Source organism: Petaurus breviceps, unplaced genomic scaffold, assembly GCF_028583685.1.
Source record: "Petaurus breviceps papuanus isolate PSGF00001 unplaced genomic scaffold, PetGlider_PUasm1.0 446, whole genome shotgun sequence".
Taxonomy (NCBI): Eukaryota; Metazoa; Chordata; class Mammalia; order Diprotodontia; family Petauridae; genus Petaurus; species Petaurus breviceps.
In genome coordinates, this window is record NW_027186338.1 from 3,339,647 (window position 1) to 3,352,590 (window position 12,944).

Consider the following 12,944-nt stretch of genomic DNA (forward strand, 5'->3'; position numbering starts at 1 on the left):
AAAATGGCGATAGTCAATGTGAAAGTCAATGATAGGCACAATATTATACTGTTGGTGGAGCTGTGAAATGGTACAACCATTTTGGAAAGCAATTTGGAATTATGCAAATAAGATCATTAAAATGTCCATACCCCTTGAACTAGAGACTCTGTTGCCAGGCTTACGCTCAAGAAAGCCATTGATAAGAAGAAAATGTCTCTAAACACTAGAATATTTATAGTAGCACTTTTTGTGATATCAAAGAATTGGAAACAAAGTAGATGCCCATTGATTGGACTAAACAAATTATGGTACATGAATGCAATGGAATATTACTGTATTATAGGAAATTATGTATGGGATAAATGTAGATATGCATGGAAAGATCTATAGCAGTTGATACAGAGTGAAGTAAGCAGAGCCAACAAAACACTATATCCAGTAACTACAACAATGTAAATGGAGTGAACAACAGCACATCAAAAAAAATCAAAAGTGAATGTAATAAATTATGACTATCAAGCTTGATCTGAATGAAGTAATTTGAAAGTACACACCCCAACCCACTCTTTTGTGAAGGTGGGAGGTCCACAGGTGTCACACATTGCACATGTTTTTGGATGTTTCCCAATATATCCATTAGTTGGCCTGATATTTTTTCTTCTTTTAAAAATACTATTTGTTATCTGAGATGGCTCCCTGAGAGGGAGAGAGGAAGGGACACTTGAGGTGATTATGATGATGTAAAAAACAGAAGACATCAATAAAACTTATTTTTTAAAAAGCAATAGTGTTCCATTACATGCATACACCATAATTTATTAAGCCATTCCATAATCGATGGGCACCCTCTTTGCTTCCAGTTCTTTGCCACCATAAAAAGAGCTGCTATAAATATATTTGTACATATGGGTTCTTTCCCTCCTCATTTGATCTCTTGGGCATTAGACCTAGTCAAATATCACTGGGTCAAAGGGTATGCACAATTTAGTGCCTTTTTGGTCATAGTTTGAAATTGCTTTTCATAATGGCTGAACCAGTTTATAGTTCTGGCCATGGTGCTCCATGCCTATGACCAATGGATCAGTTGAGTTCAATACTTCTGTGCTGTTGTGGGGCTAATGTTCATTGAGTATCTGCACTACATCTGGCACCAATATGGAAAACCCTCAAGACCCGGGGATCACAAGTTTGCCTATTGTTGCCTATATAGTCTTTTCAGCCATGTTTGACTGTTCGGTGAATCCATTTGGGGTTTTCTTAGTAAAGTTACTGGAACAGTTTGCCATTTCTTTCTCTGACTCATTTCTGGAGCAGGTTAAAACTTCCAGGCTGATTAGTTGTGGCCCATGACTAGCCAATCATTTCCAGTCTGAGCAAAGTCCCAATAAATAAATAAATGAGCGGATGGGTAAATAAATAAATAAAAAGTCGAGAGCATTTAAAGAAAGACTCCAAATTTAAATGGAGACTAAATAGTTTAATACTAAAGAGTTTGTGGGTCAAAGAACACATTAAAGAAACAATATATAATTTCAGAAAATGACAACACCATAACAACATACCAAATCTCTGGCATGCAGCCAAAGAATACTTATAGGAATATATATCTATGTGTATATGTATATATATATTTAATATTTTCATCAAGAAAAGGAAGAATAGTAGTGGCAAAGAATTGGAAATTAAGGGGGTGCCCATCAATTGGGGAATGGCTGAACAAATTGTGGTATATGCATGTTATGGAATACTATTGTGCTATAAAAAACAAGGAGCAGGCAGTCTTCATATTTACCTGGAGAGGCTTAAAAGAACTGATGCTGAGTGAGAAGAGTAGAACCAGGAGAAATTTGTACACAATCACAGACACAACGTATGTGTGATGACCAACTTTGATAGACTGGACTCTTCTCAGAAATGCAGTGATCTAAGTCAATCCCAAAAGACTCATGATGGAGAGAAAAATGTGCATCCAGAGAAAGAACTAAGTCTATATCCAGGTGGAAGCAAAATACCTGATCTTTTTCGTTCTCTTATTCGGTTTTATGTCCTCTTTACCATTTTTCATTCCAGCTGGTACAATCCATCCTTATAACCTGACCAATGTATAATGTGAAAGTATTTACAGATCCTATACTTGACTATAAGCCACCATGGGAGAGGGGGGAGGGAGGGGGACAAAATGTGAAATTCAAGGAATTGTGGAATTGAATCCTGTAAACTAAAAGGAAACAAATTAATAAAATTAAAAAAAAAAAGAAAAGGAAGAATAAATGGATCAATGATTGGGCTTCCAACCTAAAAAAAAAAACTAGGAAGGTAACAATTTTTAAAAACCTATTTAACACAAAAATAGAAATCCTGAAAATCAAAAGAGAGAGAAATGAATTGAAAATAAAAACCATTTGATGACTAAAGCTAGGAGATCGTTTTTAAAAACAATAAAATAGATAAATCACTAATCTGAAAAAGAGCAAAACCAATTTCCAATATGAAAAAATGTAAAAGAAATAAATGGAATCATTAGGAACTATGTTGCCTAGTTATATTATATAATATTCAAATGTGCATTTGAATATTATATAATATTATATTATTGTAATATTAGTTATATTAAAAACTAATAATTTAAATGAAATTAATCAATATTTACAAAAATAAAAAAAGAAATAGAAAATTTAAACGACTTAGTCTCAGAAAAATAAATTGAATAAGCCATAAAAACTCTAAAATAAAAAAAATTAATTTGAGGATTAGATGGTTTTGTGAGTTTTATCATTCAAGGATAATTAGTTCTAATATATAAATTATTTACAGAATTAGGAAAAAAAGAGATGCTACCAAAACTCTTTTATTGAGACAAATATGACCATGATACCTAAGCTGGGGAGAAATTAAATGGAGAATGAAAACTATAGACTAATATCTCTAATGAATATTGATGCAAAATACTGAATAAACCATCAACTGTCTTCAAAAACATTGAAAAATATTATACACTATATTGGATTGGATTTATATTAGGTATGAAAAATTGTTTTAATATTAAGAAAATTGTAAACTTATTAAAAAACAAATATAGTATAAAGCATGATTATTTCAACAAGTGCAGAAAAAGCTTTTAACAAAATACAATTCAATTTCATGCTAAAAAAAAAAACATCAAAAAGCATAGGAATAAGTGGACCATTCTTTAATATTATAAATAGTATCTATATAAAACCAAGGGCTAGCATTATCTCTAATGGAATAAATCTAGAGGCTTTTTCTATAAGATCAAGAATAATGCAAAGGTTTCCATTTTATTCAGTATCAGATATAATTTTAAAGAAATTCTAGCTATTGAAATAAGACCAAAAACATTGAGAGAATAAACATAAGCAAAAAAAAAGCAATTTTATCATTAGTTTGGTTTTCCTGCAGATGACATGAAGGTTACTTAGAGAACCCTAGAGATTCAATTTAAAAATGAATGGAAAGAATTAATAACTTCAGTAACATATGAGGATTAAAATGAACTCAATTCATCAACCTTCTCTCATAAAATTGAGCAAAATGAAATAAAATAACTACGGAAAATATATAAAATATTTGAGTCTGTTTACCAAGGAACAAATGGGAATTATATGAATGTACCTGCAAAATGCTCTTTATAAAAATATAGACCTAAATAATTAGAGAAGTATTGATTACTCATGGTTGGGCCATGCTACTATAATTAAAATAACAATGCAACATAAAAATTAATCTTGAGGAAGAAAAGGTAAATATGTCAAAGAATGAAAAAAAAAGATGGGAAAGAAGGGAGTGTCGTAGATCTTAAACTATACAAAACAATAATCATCAAAACTATTTTCTTGTTTTAAATTTAAGAGTTGACTAATGGAACAGACCAATTTGACAAGATCTAGAAGGAAACAGATGTAGTAGGATTTTGTTCAGTTCTTTTTCAGTCTTGTCCAACTCTTCATGACCTCATTTGGGATTTTCTTGGCAATTATATTGGAGTGATTTATCATTTCTTTCTCAGGTAAGGAAACAAAAACAAATAGGGTTAAGTGACTTGCCCAGGGTGTCTGAGGTTGAATTTGAACTCAGGTCTTCCTGACTCTAGGACCAGTGCTCTATCTATTATACCACCTAGCTGCCCCCTGTAGTATAATAATGTTCCATAAATCCAAAGACTCCCATCTACTGGAATAAAGAATCCCAACTTAATAAAAACTACTGGGAAAATCAGAAATCAGTCTGGCAGAAATTAGATTTAGACCAATACCTCATACTACACACTACACAATAAGCACTAAATGGATATGTGACAACTTAAAAATATAAATATGAAATAAAATAAATACAAAAAGTAATATCACAAACAAATTAGAGTTGCAGAGAAGGAGCTGTGTTTCACAACTATTGCTAGGGCACAGGGAATCAGAGGAGATGAAATGGACATTTTTGATCACACAAAATTGAAAAGATTTTGTACAAACTATTTTTGCAATTAAAATTAGAAGACAAACAAGTTAATTGGGGGAAAATCTTTTCAGCAAATTCTCTGATAAAGGTATAATATCCATGATATCCAAGATATATAAAGAATCAGTTCAAATCTATAAGAACAAGAATCATTTCCCAATAGACAACTCGTAAAAGGATATGAATAGACAATTCTAAAAAGAATAGATGCAAGCTATTAGCAACCACATTCTAAAAATACTACAAATCACTGTGAGAAATGCAAATTAAAACAGCACTAAGATTGACCCCACACCCTGAAAAAAAAAAAAAGAAAAGAAAAAGGAAATGACAATTGTTGGAGGGACTAAGGCAGGGGTGGGGAAGTCTCAAGGCCATATGTGGCCCTCTAGTTCCTCAAGTGCGGCCCTTTGCACCCACATGTATCCTCAAAGCTGCAGGTTCCTCACCCCTGGACTAAAGGTTAGCAGGCATACTAATACACTGTTGGTGGGGCTATGGATTGGTCCAGCCATTACAGAAAACAATTTGAAACTATAACTAAAAAGTCACCAAAATGTTGATATCCTTTGATCCAGAAATACCACTACTAGGCTTATATCTCAAAGAGAACAAACGAAGAAAGAAAGGATCCTTCTAAACAAAAATGCATAGTGACACTTTTTTGTTAAAGCAAAGAACTTGAAATAAAGGAGATGCCCATCAATTTTAGAATGGCTGAACACATTATGGTATATGAATACAATGAACTATTACTGCACCATGGGAAAAAATGAAAGGAATGGACTCTGAGAAACATGGGGAGACTTGTATGAACTGGAAAACAATTATGACAATAACTACAGCATTACATAAGAAAGCAACTCTGAAAGACTTTAGAACCTTGTTTAATTCAATGACTAACCATGATTCCAGAAGACCAACCAATGATAGTCTTCATTCACAATCATACCAATTCTCGTCAGAGATGTGACAAAACAGAGGTATGAAATGAGATAAATGTAACCCCATATTTTATAGTTATATCTAGTGCATTTTGCATTAAATTTTCCTAATTAGTGAAGAGAATGAGAGCTGACACAACATTGCATTACTGTGTAAGAGATGAAATTGGTGCAACAGCTTTGGAGAAAAGAGTCTTCTTTTTCCCTCCTTCATGAGAAGACATTCATGCTTCCAGACTATATTAAAGGAGAGATCTATGGAGAAAAAATACTTTAGAAGGTGTAGACTTAGGGGGAGTTGACTCTTCAATATGTACCTGATTTCCAACTTGCCTCCCCAGAAACTCCTTAGATCATTTCCTTTCTCTCTCATTCTCTCTGTCTCTCTCTGTGTCTCTCTGTCTCTCTGTCTCTCTCTCTCTCTCTGTCTGTCTGTCTCTCTGTCTGTCTGTCTCTCTCTCTCCCACTTTCCTCCCTCTCACTCCCTCTATCTTTCTCTGTCTCTCTCCATATACATTTTATACAGGCAACACACATACTGATACATACATTTTCTGACAGGGCCAGAGTATGAATCTGTTTTGCTTGATTATACTTATTACTTATTTATTATGAGAGGGTTTTTTTTGAAGGGTGAAAGAGGGAATAAGGAAGGCAGAGGGAGGAATAATATTGATGCCGAAAAAGAAAAAGAAAGAAGTGATAGTGAAATCATTTCGAATGCATCAAATAGACTACAGAGGATCACAGAGGAAGCTGATTACATGAATCAGTCACTAGACATTTATTAAATGACTCGTGTGTGCCAGGGGATGTACACTGGGGATACAAAGGAAGGCAAAGATGGCCCTAGTCCTCAAGGAGTTCGCCAATCTGATGGAGAAAGACAACGTGTAAAAACTGATTCTGAGAAGGAGGTCATTCCATGGCTTCACTCATCTGCCAAAGGGGTCTACGAGGTTACAAACGTCTGATGCAGAGGAAACTACCCCATACTTCAGGTAGAGGGTAGACCAGATGGCCTCTAAAGTCCCTTCCACCTTTTGGTTTCTTGCTGACTGACCAGTCAGGCTTTTTTTTTTTTTTTTTGTGGCAGTGGCCAGAGCACTAAGCAACAGAGGGATAGACTATATGACCCCAGGAAAGCCAGTCCAGTTCTTTGGAATTGTGGGTCAACTCTGGTTGTCAGTGGCAGATATTTTGAAAGACCTAGATTTGAACCCCAGCTCCACATTAGAGTTTGGGGGGTAGGAGAAGGAATGCAGTCCCAGTTTTTGTTGGTAGTTTTTTGGTTTGTTTTTGTCAAGGAGTGAGGCTTTAACGTCATTCCCCTGATGACTTGGTAAGAAATATTCTAGAAGCCTCTCCACATTGTATTATTCCACTTCCTGAGACTACTTCTGGTTTACCTGATATTTATTTTGTATGTAGGTAGGTGTCAATATTTAAATTAATTCAGACTATTCATTGGAAGGTCAAATAATGAAGAAAGCTGAAATACTTTGGCCACATAATGAGAAGATGGGACTTACTGGGAAAGACCCTGATGTTGGGAAAGATTGAAGACAAAAGGAGAAGGGGATGGTGGAGGATGAGAAGGAGAGATAGTGTCATGGAAGCCATAAGCATGAGCTCAGACAGACTTCAGGAAATAGCGGAGGATAGAAGATCCTGGCCTGCTATGGTCCATGGGGTCATGAAGAATCAGATGCGACTGAACAACAACAGATCTCTTTACATGTTGTTGTCTCCCATTATGTGAACTCCAAGACAGCAGGAATTGTTTTTGCCTTTCCTCAAACCCTTAGTTCTTAGTACAGTGTCTAGCATACAGTAGGTGTTTAATAAATGTTTGTTGATTGGTTGATCTATTGTTAAAAGGCGGAGGGATAAGACTTATTCTATTTGGTCCCAAAGGATAGAATCAGAGGTGGAAGTTACAAAGAGGGAGCTTGGGTTCTATGTAAGAAAAAATTTCCCACCACCTAGTACAGACCCCAAGTAAAGTGGGAGGTAATGCCCTTCTCTTTACTGACTTCTCCAAGCAGAGTCTGCATGGCCACATGTCAGGGAGGCATCACAGGATTCTTGGTCAGGTATGGGTTAGACCAGGGGACCTTTGAAGTCCCTATGAGCTTTGGGATTTGAGGCATGCCACCTATGAAGATTCATTTCTCTATGTCTTTATATAATGAGTCAGAGTCAATGAATACTTTTTAAGTGCTATGTGCTAAGCTCTGGGGGTACAAGGAAAAGCACCAGAGTACCTGCCATCAAGGAGCTTGAAATCTAAGAGGGAAAGATGACATGAAAATCAGGGGGATGTTTCATGCCTTAGGGGACGTGATGAAGGCCCGCAGCTGGGACAGGAAATGAGGTGAAGTCCCTGGGTACCCTCCTTAAATGGGACAAGATCAGAGAGGAACCCTCCAGTGTCCAAACCCCACCCTCTCCAATCGGGGGGAGGGAGGGCCCCAGAGGAGGGGATGCTGATGACCGGTGAGTTTGGGAATTAATTTCATCTTGCAAAATAATGAGTTTCTGGAGATCATGAAATCCAGGTGATCAGCCAGCTGGGAAAGTCTCGGAGGCAGGATTTGAAACCAGATCTCCCCGCTTCCAACGCTGTAATTCTGTCCACTATATCTCAAGGTTAGAGAGGACAGAAGGTGAGGCAGAGGCTGATTTTTTCTTTTTCTTTTTCCCAGCAGAGTTACTAGCTACCACTTTGGAGAAGATCAATTATAATTTAGGAGGAAAGAAAGCTGCTTCTATTGCAATTTGAGCGGGTCCCCTGAGGGCCTTATTGTCTGAGCTCAGCTGAGTTACCAGACGCTGTGTGAATGTATTTCTAAAACTTCCTCCCCCTTTCCTCCAGGCTCTGTGCATAGGGCACTATTCATCTTGGAGGGTCTGTCCTGGTTCTAGGTTGAGGGCTACTGGTACCTTGAAGAGCCCAGACCCAGAGTGATTGTGCCACCTGGAATCCAAATCCATAAAACAGATCCAGGCTGGCTGTCTCCAGTCCCACCTTCTTGTTTTCCATAGGGTAAAGCTGATTCCCTACCACCACCACCATCACCATGTCCACCCCTCTCCCCCAATCCACCCCCATCCCGCCCTCACCCCCAGCACCTGGATTTTGAATATGAAACAAATGGGTTACTGGGTCATTTGATACTCACAACTCTAGGAAGTAGGTACTATTATTACCCATGTTTTTCAGATGAGGAAACTGAGGCAGTGAAGTGACTTGCCCAGGATCACATAGCTAGTAAGTGTCTGAGGATAGATGTGAACTCAGATCTTCCTGACTCCAGGTCCAGTGTTCTAGGTGCCTTTATTAAAAGGGGCTTGAATGGACATTGCTGCCCTAGGGTCTTAGCAGCTTGGTGCCTTTGCTCTTGGTACACCTGGTACATCTTGGGACATCTCAAATGCTGGTCATCTTCTTTGTTTACTAGCCCAGGACATGATAATGTCACATTCTCTTCCTTAGAACATGGATTCTAATGGACTCATAGATTGTAGTTTTCTCAGTTCAGTTTTTCATCAGCTACTTTTATTTGCACCTTCAGAATTCTCCCCACACCTGACCACCATTAAACGAACGGTACCCTCAGAAGCATTCACCTAGGCTCATTTTCTTCCTGCCTTATTCATACCCATCCAGCCCCCCCACCTCCTCTCACCTGCCACCACCTGCATGCCCCTTCCCCGCTTTCCACTATCTTATGGCAATCCTTCCCCCTAGCCCCCGTATGAGTTGTCTTTCCCTATTAGAATATAAGATCCCTGAGGACAAGAACTCCATCTTTTTTTCTTTTTAAAATAGATTTTATTGATATATTTTGTTTTTGTATCACCTAAATGTTCCCCTTCCCTTTCCCAGAGAGTCATCCATTATAACAAAGAATTTGGTTTTTTGTGGAAGAAAATGAGGAAGAAGAGAAAAACAATCAGCAAAACTGATCAATATATATTTTTTAATCTAAAAATCTAAGCAATATCCCACACCCCTAGAGCTCCCATGTCTGCAGAGGAATGGGGAGGGAGGATGTCTCCTCATGTCTCCTCTTGGAAGAGCCTTGGAATTCTTTTTAAATATTTTTATTTCTAGCACTTATCACAGTGCCTAGTACAGAGATTACTAAATGCCTTTTCATTTGTTCATTAGCTCACAGAAAATCCCATTTTGACTCTCACAATCATTTGATTCGTTGATAGAATCAGATCATAAGGTCATAGATTTAGAGCTAAACAGATTTAAATCTCAACCATTTAACAGATAAGGAAAGTTAAAAGAAGTGAAGAAATAAAAAAATAATTAACCACAGTCATGTGGGTCATATGTTGGAAGGATAAGATTTGAACCTACAACTTTGGTTTGCAAATCCATTGATCTTTCTACTACACTGCTTCCATTATCATCAACCTAATTGCGACAAATCAGTGAGTGTCTCTGTTGGAGATCCCCATTCATCCATCCCTCAGCTTTCTGTCCTCGGACAGCCAGAGAGTGGCCATCCTGGGGCTGCCTGAATCGGGCTGTCTTCAGGAGGCTCTCAAGGCTCTGTTCTTGATCTTGATAGGGATCTCCAAATCCGCACCCCTAAAGAGAATGGCGATTTCACCTAGCACTTAGAACCCCCAGGCTTACTACAAGGCAGCTGCTCTATAAAGACTCTGAACAGATAAAACTGAGCAGAGGTAGCTTAAGCTAGATGGAGGCTGGGGAGTGTGATAGTAATGGCAATTAAAGATTCCCCTGTATTGGCTTGGTTTTCAAATTGATTGTATTAAAACCCAGAGTTTGTTAATCCCACCTGTGGGATGGGCTTGTTGATGTGAAAAGAAAGTCCTGAAGTGGGAGGAGCTGGTGATGTAGATTTGGAGAGACAAGAGAGAGGCGGAAGATCTTTTTGGAAGCAGCACCTCGTGGAGAGAGAGACTAAGAGAATTGCTGGTGGCCGCTTTGAATTGCCCTGGACTTTTGAGACCTGCCCCCTGAGCTGCCAAGGACTGAGGAGACATGGCTGTTTTGCTGGTACTTTGTCTGTCTGTTTTGATGTTATTTTGACAGATTTGTCCACTGGTGAAAGACTGTCCTTTTGTTGAAGAAGTCCTGGAACCTGGCTGTTCGCTAAGAAGCCCTGAGACTGTCCTGCAGACAGAGAGTGAATACTGTCCACTGGTGAGGGACAGTGCTGTTGTTGCAGGGGTCTGGGAGCCTTTCTGTTGGTTCAGAAACCCTGAAGAAGGATTTTCTTGTTGTATGTTTACAGAAATCCTGGGAGAGGGCTTTGCTAATGTGTTCAGGGGTTCTAGGACTGTTCTACAGACAGAGGATAAATTCATGAAGGGACTGGCAATGTATCTTGTGGCTTTGCTAAGCCTTGTCTCCCCAGGAACTAAGATTGCTGAGAACTTGCCTCGTGTCAAGATGAAGAAAAGACCTCCATTTGGGTATTAAGTGCTGTGTTTAAACTTGATGTAACTCTGGGGTAGATTCAATTGTGATCCAGGGGTGGGGAACTTTTGACCTTATGTTTGGAAACTAATCTACATTTGAGAAGAGGGGCTTTGTGGTGGACTGAATGAAGGTATAGCCTAGGGGTGGAGAAGTATTTAGAACAGAGACTTTGTAATTGATTGAATGATTGGAAGGTCCTGGGGTGGGGTAGTACTTGGAGATTATTTAATCACACTTAGTAAATGCTGTATTTGGAATGATGTCATGTTTTGATCTTCTCTGTTCTTGGTTTGTTACTGAATAAAATAGAGAGCACCTATGCTGGTATTTTGAACCTGGGAAGTTGCCTTTGCTTGGCATTACATTACAGGGAGTTTTCTAGAATCAATCGACAAACATTTATTAAACACCTACTACATGCTTCCCAATGTGCTAGGCACTAGGAATATGAAGGAAAAAATTTAAAAGTTCCTGCCCTCAAGGAGCTTTTGTTCTGTTGGGGGAGACATGCATGAGTGTGTGTTTACAAAGTAAATATACTTTTTAAAAACCTGTAAGATAATTTTAGGAAGTGGCACTGTCGGAGGGTGGGATCTCATAACCTCAGAGAAGGGAGGGACCTCAGGGTTATCTAGTTTAGCCCATATCCCCCAAAGAATCCCCTCTATGATACACACAACTTGTCATCTAAGCTTTTGCTTGGAGACTTCCTCTGATGGAGAACTCACTACCTCATGATGAGTGATATTACAAGGCATTCTTCTGGATGAAAGCAAGTGAGTTGAGAGGGTCTGTTTTCTTTATTTTTTTTTTTTAAGTAATCGGGGTTAAGTAACTTGCTCAAGGTTACACAGCCAGTTATTTCTGAGTGTGGTGCTAAGTATCTGAGCCCGGATTTGATCCCCAGGTCATCCGGACACTGGAGGCGGTGCTCTTACTCGCTGAGCCACCTGGCCGCCCCTAAGAGAGGGTCTGTTTTCTTGCTGAAGTCTGTTACCATCACACTGCTGCAACTACTTCAAATAGTGAGTTTATGTGTTTTTTGTCTTTTTTTCGGCTTTGACCTTTTTTTTGGTTTGTTTTTTAAAGAAGAGCTCCCCTTCCTTTTTTGTTTTTCTTACCCTTCAGTATTTTTGCAAGCCTCAGTCAGTTGTGTGTGTCCCACTTTCTGAAAGCTCCTGCTAAGACATTCTTTTGTGTTTGGCCTTGGTTATGAGGCTTCCTTTCCATTTCCTTTCCCTTTCTAGACCACATTTTATGATCTGAGGATCTGGGGACTTCCTGTCCAGTCACATTGTCATTTGTTTTGAAAGATGTGCCTGTTTTGACTTCCTTGTTGGGATTCTCTGTGGACATACAGCCACTCTTGTTCCCCAAAGCCTACCACCCCCCCCCTTTTTCCTCTCTGGTCATAGGGTCAGGCCTAATTTTTCTCTGTTTTTTTTTCCCCTGAATTTTTTGAAAATGGCTTCCCTGGGGGCATACATCTGGCCCTTTGAGTTCATTATAACCGAGGGTGTTCATCCAACACTTGTTGGAAGAGATTGTTCAAGGCAGAATTTCATTTTATTGAATCCAATGCTTTGATTCTCATGTCAGGGGTCGATTTCATAGGGGAACATTCTCCACCTGCTGTCCTACTTTTAATGTTCTCTCCCTTCTTAAATGGCCCAGTCTAGCAGCAGTCAGAGTATGAAGGTGTTTGCCTAAAGATGAAAACCAGCTACTTTCTCTCTTTCTCCAACCATTGATAAATGGAGCCACTCTCTCCCTCCTCCCTGCAGGCCCAACTTTTCCCTTAGTCATTCTTGACTCTGTTCTTGGTAGAGGGGATAAGGCTCTTTAAACCTGATTGAGAACAATGGGAAAGGTGATTTGACTGAAGCCAACGGCCTCACAGAGATCTTAAGGAAGGGAAAGGGGAAGGAATATAGCATCTCCTATGTGCCAGGGAAGCAGCTAGGTGGGCAGTGGGTGGAGCACTGAGCCTGGAGTCGGGGAAACTCATCTTTGTGAGTTGAAATCTGGCCTCAGACATTTACTAGCTGAGTGACCCTGGGCAAGTCACTTCA

General features: G+C 38.8%; 1 long non-coding RNA gene across 1 annotated transcript in view; it reads right to left on the bottom strand.

Moving 5' to 3' along the window:
- The window catches only part of LOC138171546 (uncharacterized), a 72,789-nt gene that overhangs the window by 12,509 nt on the left and 47,336 nt on the right, over positions 1 to 12,944 (bottom strand). The window lies entirely within an intron of this gene.